The sequence below is a fragment of the Falco rusticolus genome, chromosome W (assembly GCF_015220075.1).
Source record: "Falco rusticolus isolate bFalRus1 chromosome W, bFalRus1.pri, whole genome shotgun sequence".
NCBI classification, from domain to species: domain Eukaryota; kingdom Metazoa; phylum Chordata; class Aves; order Falconiformes; family Falconidae; genus Falco; species Falco rusticolus.
The window spans coordinates 23,940,052-23,954,358 of record NC_051209.1 but is presented as its reverse complement, the minus strand read 5'-3'; the positions used below and the strand labels follow the sequence as shown (position 1 = coordinate 23,954,358).

The 14,307-nt window shown below is 41.7% G+C and overlaps 1 pseudogene; it reads left to right on the top strand.

Annotated features, from left to right (window-relative positions):
- Nucleotides 1–1,395: 1,395 nt before the first annotated feature.
- On the top strand, nucleotides 1,396–2,812 carry LOC119140739 (annotated as a pseudogene).
- The last annotated feature ends 11,495 nt before the right edge of the window (nucleotides 2,813–14,307 follow it).

Sequence of the window (14,307 nt, the reverse complement as noted above, 5' to 3'; positions counted from 1 at the left end):
AATTAACTCTATTCCAGCTGAAACCTGGACACTAAATGTTGTGGTTTAACCCCAGCTGGTAATTAAGTACCACGCAGCCGCTCACTCACTCCCCCCTCACCCAGTGAGATAGGGAGAAGAGTTGGAAAGGAATGTAAAACTTGAGGGCTGAGATAAGAACAATTCAACAAATGAAAGAACAAAAGTAACAATGATGACAATAGCAGTTAGAATGAAAAGGGGGAGGGAAAGAATAAGATCCAGAGGGAAAGGAAGAAAGGAACATGTGGTGCACAATGGAACTGCTCACCACCCACTGACTGATGCCCAGCCAGTCCCCCCAAAAATGACCTGCCCGCCCCGGCCAACCCCCCAGGTATGACATCCCATGTATATACCAGGCATGACATCCCATGGTATGGAATACCTCTTTGGCTAGTTTGGGTCAGCTGACCTGGCTGTGTCCCCTCCCAATTCCTTGTGCCCCTCCAGCCTTCTTGCTAACAAGGCCTGAGGGACTGAAAAGTCTCACATCAAAACCCAAACACAGCAGGGTACTAGCTCCTAAGAAGATAATTAACCCCATCCCAGCTGAAACCAGGACAATAAATAAAGGTGAAAAGGACTACCTAAATATGAATTCAAAAGTGGATGCAAACATTCCTAAGTATTTGAAAAGTGAAAGTACAAACAGTAGGTAGAGATGCTCGAATGTTTTGTAAGTTCTCTATACCTAGCAATGATGTGTGAAAACAAAGGATGTAGAAAGAATACAGGTATTAAAATCAAGAACAAAATAATGAAATAAGCCTTTCATAAGAAAAATTGTAGGATAGCTCCAAGTTTAGATAAAACACTGCATGGTATATTCTAGGGAACAATCAGTAAAGGAAGAATGGATGGGGAAAAGTCACCTTCTCCCATTCATAGTACTTATGAGTGAGTAGTCACCATGATAACCATTACTACATGTGCTGTGTTTGATGTTAAACTGTTCATTTGTTAAACTCTTTTCTTTCTGTTTTTATTTTTAGGCCTATTCCTTATGTTAGGATTGATACTTTACCCTGCAGGTTGGGGATGCCAGAAAGCAATAAGCTATTGTGGACCTCATGCTTCTGCTTACAAGCTAGGAGACTGCTCCTTGGGCTGGGCTTTCTACACAGCTATTGGTAGCACTATTACATTCATCTGTGCAGTCTTCTCAGCACAAGCTGAAAAAGCCACATCCAGTGACAAAGTGCAAGAAGAAATAGAAGAAGGAGAAAACCTTATTTGCCTCCTTTAACTCCAGTGGGAAAAACACCAGCATGTAGATCTTAATTTGCTTTCCATTGACTGGATAAGCAGATCTGCTTACCCGTTTCCACCATTTGTGTGATTGAGCCCCATGCATTCCAGCCCTGAACTACTGAAATGGTCTTTCTTCCTTGCTGGGTAATAAGGATCAAAGGATCCCAAGAAAGCAGTATGTATTGGGAATTTTTTAGTTTCCTTCTATTATCAGGACACAGTGGAATTTATTAATCAAGTTGGGGAGGTGCAGAATCGTGTGTATATAGCAGAAATGTTGTTATAACTGACAAATTCTGATTGATTGGATTGCCTTACCTACCTTGGTCACTTTGAAGAATTTGGATTTAAAATAATAAAAGCCAGCACATTTTTTTTCCTTATACAAAGAAGCCAGCCTATTTTAATTAGGCTTTGTTTCCAAGGGCTCCCCTCACCTGTGAATATTTTGCCACCACCTGATTTGATACCATACTTTTCATTGAGGTGCTTTTTGATACTGAAATTCCTTAAAGTACAGTGCCTTCTTGGATAGTAAGTATATGAAAGAGAGAGAAAGGTTGATGTGACACCATTTACACCAATTTTCAAGCTGTTAAAGTTGAGTCTGCCAGGTTTCTTTGTATTGAAACTTACAGTGCAAGGTGTGTGACACTAGTTACTTAGCAGGTAACTGACTCTGGTTTTATTGACTGGGCAAAGAAGCTATTGTTACACTGGCTTTCACCTGATTCTGATAAAATTGTTAGAAATCCCATTGTTAAAAATATTTCTACAGCCTTTATTAGAAACTTCTGAAATCCCAAGCAGATACCTGCTCACCATGGCACAGCTGGGCTTTATGTTGTGAGAGCCAACAGCCTGGTTTGGGCTTTAGCTTCTCCTACAGATGTAGACCACACATTGGACAGTATTATTCTTTCTCTTGCCAGTGAAATCTCATCCCTAGTCTACAGATCAGTATGTTCCATGTCCCAGAGCCAGCCGAGTCCTTAAGAAATTTACATTTTTTCAAGAAGTCATGCCAAATTCTAAATGGCTAAGAAGATATTTTCCCTTTTTTTTTTTTTACCACATGTAGTATGGACCCTTTTTTAACTAAATCAGCAGAAATAAAACAGACCTTGCCACAAATGACATTCCTTTCTCAAAGGCAGTTGGTTGTATTATTTGTGGTGTCGCATCACTTACTAGAACTATTTCCAAAACCAAATATAAAAGGTATTTTTTAAAAAAAAAGAAAAGGAATTATACAACTGTGGCTTAGAAGCACTGGGAAGAATTAATCTGAGAAGTAATTTTAATGAAATACTAAGTGAATTTTAGACTCCTCTTCTTACTTCTTGGTAATTTTTAACATCTTCCAATGTCACTGTTGTTCTCCATCACTTCACTGTATAATATGGAGCAGAGATTCTAATTTACCCCTGATCAGTCCGTTAAAGCATGCCACTAGTTAGTTATAGATATTAAAATGAAGAGGATCCCCGTGGAGAGTCGGCCAAGAAACGACAATCACACCAATATGGCTACATGCCGTGCTCACTTTATTAAACAAACAGGTCATATTTATAACTTAAACCGACTGCTCACATGACTTTACACACAGGTGATTGGATAAGAGTCTCTGGCCACATGGGCGTCTGTGTCGATGATTGGTGAGCATGCTGCAGGCGCCTGATCAGAGTGTGCTGATGAGAGTGTGTTGATTTTGCGGTTCCCAGGACTTGCTCTGCACCTGGCTTCTTGTTTGTGCATAGCTTGTTTTCTTTCTCAAACTGCTTGTTTCAAGGACAATATAAAGTTGCTCTGCAGCTTCAACTAACAGGCCTGGGTTGTCCAACCCGGACAATGGTAACATATGTCTTCAGTCCTTTCAAAATCCCTCTACACATCCCCCCTTTTCTTTTTGGACAACCCATGTCTGTTTCACAATAGATGTTAAACCTTTCGTCTAACAAGAAAATAAACAGTTAAAAACTAAAAATATTACAACAATGATTATAACAAAGCGTATTCCTTCCATCAATAATGTCTTTAACCAACCTGTTATCCCCAATTCTCTCAACCATTCATCAAAGGGATTATCATCAGCAAGAATATGCTTCATGTTTCCCTGCAGTTGTGACAACTTCTTGTGCATCGATATGGAATGATCAGAAAGGTTCATACAACACATCCCTTCAAAATCCTCACAACCGTGTCCATGTGCTAATAACAAAAAAATCTATTGCAGCTCTATTTTGTAACGTAGCATGCCTAACACTACCTACATCAAGCAATAACGAACTTAAAATCTGCGATGTAAGATTAAATTGTTTCTCTCCCCAGCATGCTAACCTTCGGATATTCTTAGCATTTAATGCTGCCATTGCCCCCGGCATAAATATGGAGGCCAGGACATTTACTGTTACTGAATGTAGATCGACTCGGTCATTTCATGTTTCATTAAAGGTGCGCAGCGCCCTCCATGATCTGAGATTTTTGAGCCATTTTCAATAATTTTCATATGTGGAGCAAAGTCAAATGCCCTAAATAACATGGTCCACCAACAGGATACAAAGGAATCCCTGGCCACGCTCTGTCCCCACATATTAAAAAGTCTCCCGGTGGCAACTGATAACCCCCCGATGCATCTATATGGAAACCCCCAGTTTTTAATTTACCCCAAACAGGTGAACCGGTTAGATTTTGAAACCCTGTATAAAACCCCCGTTCACCTTGACGTGTTAGCCATAACTGCCATGGGTCACCAAACCAAATTACTCCAGTGCCATTCACGGGTTGAAGTGGTGATGACATGTGGGTACAGTCTGCCATATCAGTTGCAGTAACATTGACATATTCAACAGGTACAACGCTAGCCAATAGGTCTAACTCCTGCAAAGGCAAATGATGTGGCTGATTTAAATTCTCAATAACCGTCTTCTGCCACGCTGCATTACGCATAGAAGGCCAAACATATTGCCCATTTGGACTCATGCATGTACCATTCTGATTGGAAGTCAGATCCACTGTTCTAACATTCCAAAAAACATCAAAACTTGTTTCATTCTCTTGCAGGGGAATACCAATTAAACAAGTTCTGAAGGGGTTGTCTGCCTGTTGCAGACTTTAAACAAAAGTTTGTTACTCCCGTGGTATTTGCCCATGTCACCCATATGTTTGTCCTAGGCAAGATGTCAAAAATACTTTGGCCGATGGGTAAAAAAGTCATCAAGACCGTAAACCAAGTCCACCACTCAAACATGTTTACTCCTGCAATTTCCACTTTTTTTTTTCTTTTTCTTTTTTTTTTGAACTACATTCCACCCCACAAATCTGTGCCTTCATAGATTCTGTTGATGTATACTGTCTCCAATCAGCATGGTATTACACTAGTCATATGTTTTCTCTTGCTTCATGCCCAGTTACTAATCAAACACATACACTTTTTACACCATTTACATTTAAGCTTTAGCTTACAGAACCGCTTTACCCCACATAGAATACATTGGCGTAATACCCACAGGTTACATCCCTTACAACACAGACAGCTTATTCTGTCTGCTCGCTTTGAGTCTTCTCTTCCATCTTCTGATCTTGACATACAGGTCGCACAAACTTAGTAGGGACCCATATAGGTCCTTTATCTGTGGAGATACAAAAAGAGCCTCTACCGATAAATAACACCGGACTAGGTCCTTCTCATATACCTGAAGCCATATTTTTATACAAAACATTCAAACCAGGAACTGTAGTTGTTTGGTTCCCTCGCGCTGTTTGGTGATGTATAACAACAGGTGGTCCCTCTCTATCCTCCGTAAGGGAGAGATAGTTTAAGGTAAACCACATATTAGTCAACCATTTAGTTACATCGATGTCCTGCGATACTTTCTGTCTCTGAAAATAATCCTTCAGGGTACGGTTTGCCCTTTCAACAACTGCTTGCCCCGTTGGGGAGTGAGGAACCCCTTTGACGTGTTTAATTCCCCAAGTTGTCATAAACCTAGCGACTCGTTGGCTACTATACGCTGTGCCATTGCCTGTCTTTATTTCTACAGGAACTCCCATGACAGCCAAACAAGACATTAAGTGTCTCTCCACATGTAATGCCTTTTCACCGGTTTGTGCAGTGGCCCATATAAAATGAGAATAGGTGTCAATTGTGACATGCACATACTTAAGCTTCCCAAAGTCAGGTACATGTGTTACATCCATTTGCCAAACCTGAAGTGTCTTCAGACCTTTTGGGTTAGTGCCCACCCCTAAACCAGGTCCATGATGACTACATGGAGGACAGGAGCGGACAATACCCTTTGCATCTGCTATGGGTATTCGATACTGTCGATGTAAAGACTTTGCATTCTGATGAAACATCTCGTGGCTGTTACGAGCTTCTTCAGACTTCTTTGTTGGAGGAGTTATTGCCAGACAGCTGACTGCTTCATCAGCTCTAGCATTACCTTCGCCCAACCCAATGATCCACTGATGACTTCTAATATGCATAATACAAAATTCATGTTTTCTCTGTCGAAGAGTACTATGCAGTTGTATAAACATGTCACCAAGATGTTGGTTCTTTGTCTCCCTCAACAAGGCATCTTCAATGCGCTGTGCTACACCAACTACGTACAATGAGTCTGATACTATGTTTACAGGTATATTGTTCCAGCTTCCCAAAGCCCAACACACTGCTTTCAGTTCTAAGGTTTGAAGGTTGTCCCCTGGTTCACACCCGGTGATCACTTGTTTCTGCCACTGAATATCGGATTGCCAAACACACGCAGCCTTCTTCATCTTTCGTCCTGCATCTGTAAACAATGTTGGACCTTCAACTGGTCTTTTTGAGCATAACGGTCTCACAATCCACTGGTAATGTTCTAACATCTTCCAGAGGGGTCCTTTTAGCCGGTTGTTGTGTACAACACCTGTATAGCCCATCAAGGCTTCCTGTATGGCTGTTGAATGTCTCAGGAGCCACTCATAATCATCACCACGGACTGGAATACTGATATCTGCCTGTTCAGTCCCATCAATTTCAACAATCCTGTCTCTTCCTTTACTCACCAAGGCCGCTATTGCTTCAGGACAACTTAAAATACGATGTCTGGGTTGCAATGGCAAAAATAACCACTCTAAAATGATCGCCATATTCTCCCCCTTTTTCTTTTGCCATTGTAAAATAAGGGCAAAAGGTGAAGTGGCAACATTACAAACCAAAAAAGATAACGGATGTTTTGCCATTTGGCGACCACACCAACCAGTCTGAATCTTGCGGGACACAACTTCCAGGGCAGCCCGCTGTTCTGGTGACAGGTTCGAGGACTGTTGGTTTCGGTGCCATGCAACCAGGATCGGAACGATAGCAAATCATCATTAGTGAGGCTCTTTGCATGTCAACAGGTTTTAAGGGAATCGTAAAGAAACAGTCTTTCAAGTCTAACACAACAATTTTGCCAAATCTAAGGGATCATCATAGGAGTTGGAAGACCAGGTTGCAACACTCTCATCGCTAACATCTGATCATTAACCTTCCGTAAATCATGTAAAAGTTGCCATTTCCCAGTTTTCTTTTGTATCACAAAAATAGGAGTATTCCAAGGACTTGTAGAAGGTAGAATATAACCTATTTTCAGTTGTTCCTGCACTAATTTCTCAGCAATGTGCAGCCGTTCTTCTGTTATCGGCCACTGGTCTACCCAAATTGGCTTTTCTGTTAACCATGTAATCTTCAGAATGGGTGGCTGTCGATCAGTGGCCATGGTGCAAAATGCTGATCAGTTGTCATAACTAGTCCCAATTGTGACAAAACATTCCGTCCTATCAACCCAGATAATGTGGGTGGGAGTTGCATTACGTATGGCTGAATTACAATAGCCTGGCCGTCTTCAAACTGCAATGTAATCAAGTCTTTACTCTGTTTTGGGACTTTTGCACCTCCTACTCCTACCACTTGGGTGATTGGAGCTTGCTGTTCCCAAGTCTGGGGCCATAGATATTGATTAATGATGGTGACACCTGCCCCAGAGTCTAATAGAGGTTCCAGACTAATTTGCTGACTGCCTTTCTTCAATTGAATCTTCTGATATGGTCTTTGATTAAGATCTAATGTGAAAAACACCTCAGGTCCAGTAGATCCAAAACCGTCTTCTCCTCTTATCTTAGATGTCTGGCCTTGTTGTCTGAGTTGCTCATAAGATTGTCGATGCGCAACAAGACTCTCATAGGGAAGTATTTGAGCAATTTTACTTCCTTTTGGAAGAGTAACAGGTGGTTGTAATGCATAGGCCATAACTTGTACGTGTCCTGTAAAATCTGCATCAATTACTCCAGGTAAAACAATTACTCCTTGCCTTCCTGTGGAAGATCTCCCTAATAAAACTCCTCCAACTGGAGAATTCACGCTAGACAAAGGTCCTTTCACTTCAGTTGGAATTAAAGTCACTTCTTTATTATTCAAAGTTACTTCTACTGTGGTTGCCACGTCCACCCCGAGGCTCCCCCGGGTGGGTGGGATGAATTGGTATAAGAAACCATATTTCTCATCTGCGTTGTTGGGGCCTGTACTTGTGTCTTCGTGCGTAGACCCGACACGCTGCACTGCATGTTTCCTGACCTGTGATATCTATATACAGCAGTAGCATGTGTATCTAAGTTACATTTGTTACACCAGACAGTCTTTGAACAAGTACGCCTCATGTGTCCAGATTCACCACAACGATAACAAATACCAAATCCTGATTTACCATTATTCCCCTTTCGATGTCCACCTATATGATTTGTTAAGGCTGCTGCGATTATATGCCCTTGCTCCCTCAATGCAGCAGTAAAGGCAGCAGCTTGATTATTTCGTTCGGCTCGAGTAGCTCTAATCAACATTTCATCGACAGGACTTCCTTGGGGTAGTGTTGCTAAGATCGCCCTTGTTCTTGGGTTAACCCCTTCACAGGCGAGGGTGCAGAACAAATGTTCCTGCAGGTCCAAAGGTAAATCAGAATTGTCCTTTAACGCTGCAGACAAATGGTCTACAAATTGTCCATAGGGCTCCGTTGCTCCCTGACGAACAGTGGTATAGGAAGCAGGTTTCTTCTTGTCTGGCACAGACAAAAGGGCTCGATGGGCTAAAGTTTGAACAAGTTGATGCATTTGTACAGGATACTGCAACTGAACCTGCGTAGTAGAATAAGGTCCTTGCCCAGTTAACATATCTGCCTGTATACCATAAAGCGGATCTCCTATATCTGGATCTTGATGTCTATTTGCTTCCTCTACGGCTAGTCTCTTCCACTCCCTCTCAAACATTAAATATTGAGAAGGAGTCAATAACAGAGAAGCAAGTCCAGCACAATCAGCAGGTGAGAGAAAGTCTGCTGTGAAAATAAACTGTATGATCTGTCGCGCAGCCTCTGAATGCAGGCCATGAGTAGTTGTTTTGCTTGTTGCAATATTTTCCAATCATGCGGCTCCCATTGTACACCAAGGTTATTAACCACTATTGGACAAGCTAACGAGCTAGTCACCTGCCAGTCACCCTCCAAAATAGCATCACGAACAACACCGGACCAACACTGTAGAATTGGATCTTTTCTCGAGTTCAGCATCGGAGGGGTAGTTGGGCTAACTGGAGGAACTACAGGTATTGAAGTAGTAGGCAGGTTCATTTCAACTCGCTTTTCCAGGTTTCTTAATTTATCTATTACCTCCTGTAAGGTTTTCTCTGTATTGTTATCACAAAGCTTCTCCCCTCCTTCCTCCTCAAATTCGTCTGATGATGTTTCAGGAAGAGGAGGATATGACATCAGACAGCGCTTTTGCCCTCCCTGATTTGACCAATGAGCTGTAGCCACCTTCAGTTTTGACCTTGCTCCACCCGCAGCTCCGATTGGCGCAGCATTACTTGCTGCTCCTCCTTCCCGGGGAGGCTCAGCCGCCTCTTCCGGTTTCGGCTCAGTTACAACAGACCCCCGAGGAGTAACTTCCGGTTTGTCTGCTGTCTTACCTAAAAGCTCCGGCACTGTTGAACACGCAGGGGCGGACATACCCTTCATAGGATGAGTATGCCCAACTCTGAAAAATGTAGCCAAGAGAGAAGGCTTAAGCGAATCACCCTTCTGCTCTATTGGCTTTTCTACCACATCTCTCCCCAACGCTTCTATGGCTGCTGCTGCTACTTTTTTTCCCGCCTTCATAGTTTCCAGAGTGTTAACTATCGACCACCACGTAGCTCCTAACGCCTTAGCTTCTTTTCCTTCTTTACCTCCCTCGATCGTAGTATCCCAGAGGCAATTCCCCACTTCTCTCCATTCTGTAATACTAAATAATAATGCGGGGTCAGGGGTCTTATCCTTTTTTCGTGCCCAGTGAACTAGTGTCTCCTCTTCTGTTTCTTTAATACTCTCCCCTCTCTTAAAGAGGATGCTAGTTAACAGTTTAATTGCCGCGTCTAATTCCATCGTGGTGGTCCTCAGAGCTCCCCTCTCTCACAGAAAGGATATCAACAGGGAAGCCCTGCCACACTCGTCGCGGTCTTTCTTAGTGCCCACCCCCCCACCCCCCCGAGAGGAATTTAGCGGAGAGCCCTGCTGCGCTTTACTCGTCGCGGTTTTACCACCGGCGGGGGTGCAATCTGCAGCTCTACACCGAACTCTGGACTCCGCTTTTCGCCTTCCAGGTTCCGCCCGTCTCCGACCTCCAGCTCCCTAATCAGACAACTTCACTTCGGGTCCGATGCACGGAGACTGCCGCATTTAAGCTAAACCGCATTTAAGCGAACCGCATTTAAGCGAACCGCATTTAAGTGACTAAATGGGTCCCTGTTCGGGCGCCAGACAAAGAGGGTCCCCCGTGAAGAATCGGCCAAGTTACGACAATCACACCAATATGGCTACATGCCGTGCTCACTTTATTAAACAAACAGGTCATATTTATAACTTAAACGACCGCTCTCATGACTTTACACACAGGTGATTGGATAAGAGTCTCTGGCCACATGGGCGTCTGTGTCGATGATTGGTGAGCATGCTGCAGGCGCCTGATCAGAGTGTGCTGATGATTCTGCGGTTCCCAGGGCCTGCTCTTCGCCTGGCTTCTTGTTTGTGCAGAGCTTGTTTTCTTTCTCACCCTGCTTGTTCCAAGGACAATTTAAAGCTGCTCTGCAGTTTCAACTAACAGGCCTGGGTTGTCCAACCCAGACAATGGTAACATATGTCCTCCGTCCTTTAAAAATCCCTCTACATTAAAAAATTGTTGTTACTGTACAGGTAGACAGCTAATTTCAATACATTGCTTAAGTCATTCACAATACAAGAGTTGCTCAGCAGTCATGACCACAAGCCCAGGGCTAGCCTTGAGCATGGGTGAACACCAGCAGTTGCGGTCTTTGAGGACCCCTTCCGTGCCTGCTGTACAGCAGAGACACTGTCTGGGCCCATCCAAGCAATGGTGGAAACCAGACCCAGCTCCCAGCTTTTGCACATCTGTGCCCAGTGTGCATTCAAGCCACATTTTGGATTGATATGGAGGTGATCACTGAGCCACTGTGCAAAACCCAAGGTCAACTTCTGCTGATATTAAAGAGAGATTGTTTAAATCTAGCCTCTCCTTGTATTCACCTGCTTTTGTAGCCCACTTCCACCATATTCTAGTTTAAAATGGATAATTACCTTTTAAAGATTCAATTAAAACCCCCAAAGTTATGATGGACTGGAACCATTTATGCCAACTGCCTGCACAAAGCAAGATTTTTAAAAATCAAAATTACTAGCACAAAGCAGTGTCTGAGGACAAAAAATCACAGCCAGCATGTCCTATCCACACCTGTGTTTTTCTTGTTTGTTTGTGTGGGTTTTTTTCCTATAACACACAAACATACCACTTGAAGAGCATGCACTTGACTTGTCCAGCACAGCTGCAAGGTGATTCAAACCATCCTTCTGATGTTCCACCTGAGCCCCCTACTGGAGTGTGTGCTACCGAGGCTGGGGCACTAGTTCAGCTGTGCTTTGGCTTAGAAGTAAACAATGACCAACCTTCATATACATTACTAACTGATCTCTGCTGTGATCTACAGAACTCTTAGAAAAATTTATTAGTGGGAGTTTTAAGTACAAAGGAAGTATTTTCAGTGGCATGTTTTGCTTTTGTTTGCATTCGTAACCAAGAAGATCCAGCTTTACTGCTTGTTGTTGGTATACTATCAACTTGCTCTGCAACAGCATAATCAACTAACTTGCAAGAATATCCATGTTCATCACAAAGCACAGATAGAAGACAGGCTAAGAAAAAATACAGGGGAAAAAAGTCAGAATTTATTTTTCTCGGGGTTTTGTTTTTCTAACAAGTAATAAAATGGTATATATTACAGACTCAGGTGTAGGGTGCACTCATTAAATTTGACAGCTGTTTAAACTTGTTCCTGAATTTCACCTCAGCAGTAGCTTTCAACAATGTTTTGGGGAAAAAGACAAAGTTAGTTCAATTTAACTGATTTAGTGGTATTGAAGAATTCTTCAAACATTTGTGCTTTGATTGACTTTGTAAACTTATATTCTGTAAAGTGCCATAGACATTTTTTTTAAAAAATGTAGCATTTTTTAATATATTTTTTAATATATAAACTTGTGTGAGATGTGCAATAACAGGAATGGTTTGGGGTTTTTTTGTTTATTTTTTATGGGTTTGGTTTCAAACAAGATATTTGAAAAGTGACTTCCTAGGGAAGAAGTGGCTGGAGTTTTGACGATATGGACAAACCAAGCATAGACTAATGCAAGAAAATCACTGATTTTGAAGATGAATACAACAGTAGTAACAGCAGCTTAAAGATTTAAACAAAAACCTCTTCTAGACTGATATGAAATAGTCAGATCCATATAACACAGGCAATTAAAATGTGATGCTGTATGCATCTCTGGCAATATACAATATACAATCTAAAAGCTGAAAAGGCTCAGCAAATTTTCTTAATGTGCTTTATTTATAATGTGGCACTGCAAAAAGCATTCCTATTGAGCTATTTCTGGGTTATTCACAACACCTTTGTATCTATTTTCCTCAATAAAGTTCTCAGGATTCTGAGGTTTGTTTTTTTCCCATCCAAATAATTTCCATTTTGCATTGTTATTCCACATCAGAGTATCTCAGATCCTAGTGGTAAACGGAGAAGAGTTCATCTTCCTTGAAAGCAGCAGGCACTGGTACCTACAACAAGGAATCGACAGAGCCCAACGAAAGCAGAGCATGGCAGCAATGTATACACCACAGCTGCCTCGTATAGGAAGAGAGGCTGTGGCAATCCAGCTAGAGTAGATTTTGAACCATGGTTTAATTGTGCTACTGTTATTCTGCTCTTAAGTCACCACTATGTACATTTGTTAGCATGAATGATATACCTAATATGTTATTTTTAATGTAAATTTCAATTAAAATGTGAGCATTTTTCTTCCCTGTGCTGTCTTCTCTGTGTGTGCTTGCTTTCCCAACTTAGTGCTTATAACTAGCCTGTGCAAATCAGGGGAATTATCTCCCCACAACACTTAAATTGTGCAATAATTTTAATCATAAAACATGACTGTATCATGCTGCACAACCGTGCTTACCATTTACAAGAAAGTTCAAAAACTGTTTAGTCTGCTGCCACTGCCACCCTAGATTTGTGTATTACAAAGAAACAGATCGAGTCAATGAAGAATTTCACTACTAAATGATGCATGCATGCGCAGGTGTCTCCAAAAACTCACATCTGCTATCTCCCAAAATAATCCCAATTATACCTTGGAGCACTGTTCTCTGTATTGTGTATCTGCATACGTAATCACGTCACAATGGTCTAGATGAACTCATTTTGCCCTTCAAAGAAAACTTGGTAATAAATTCAGTACTAGAGAGCAGGTGTTACAGTTGATATCGAAAAAAAAAATCAACAGACTATGATAGTGCCTGAAATAAAATGGAAGACACAGCAGTGATACAGAAGTGTCAATTCATAGAGAGAAATTAGGAAAATAAATAGTACCAAAGCAATGCTGTTTTCAGCAACTTCATTTTACTTGCAATAATGTTTTAGGATTCACTTAATACCTGTAGAATTTCATTCAGTAATGACAAAACATGTTGAGATTTTAACCCTCTTAAGTATACAGCACAAGAAAGTGGTCTGCAAATGTTTAAGAATTTTCTTCATTACAGTTGAGTAGACTAATTTTCGTTACCCTGATGTATTATTTTGATAGCGAAGATTTTGTTTCCCCATTTCAGCAGAATTACAGCATTTATATACAGAATTAAAAAAAACAAATGAGACTTTGTTGTGGTTTAACCCCAGATGGCAACCAAGTACCACGCAGCTGCTCACTCACTTCCCCTCACCCAGAGGAATGGGGAGAAGAATTGGAAAGGAATGCAAAACTTGAGGGTTGAGATAAGAATAATTTAATAGGTAAAACAAAAGCTGCACACACAAGCAAAGCAAACCAAGGAATTCATTCACCACTTCCAATGGGCACGCAGGTGTTCAGCCATCCCCAGGAAAGCAGGGCTCCATCACGCATAATGATTGCTCGGGACCACAAATGCCATAATGCCAGATGTCGCCCCTTCCTTCTTCTTCCCCCAGTTTATATACTCAGCATGACGTCATATGGTATGGAATATCCCTTTGGCTAGTTTGGGTCACCTGTCCTGGCTGTGTCCCCTCCCAATTTCCTGTGCCTCTCCAGCCCTCTGGCTGGCAGGGCCCAAGAAACCGAAAAGCCCTTGACTTAGTATAAACATCACCCATCAACAACTAAAACCATCAGTGTCCTATAAACACTGTTCTCACACCAAATCCAAAACACAGCACTGTATTAGCTACTAAGAAGAAAATTAACTCTATCCCAGCTGAAAACAGGACAGACTTTTACATAGATCAAGCCGCCATGTGTTACCCTGACCTTTAAAAGAAAAATCCCTATATTCTTCAAAACTGTTCAGAGCAAACATCCAGGAAAAAAGTTTTTTTTTAATTCTATGACACTGTGTTAATACAATAAATACACAAAACTTCTGATTTAC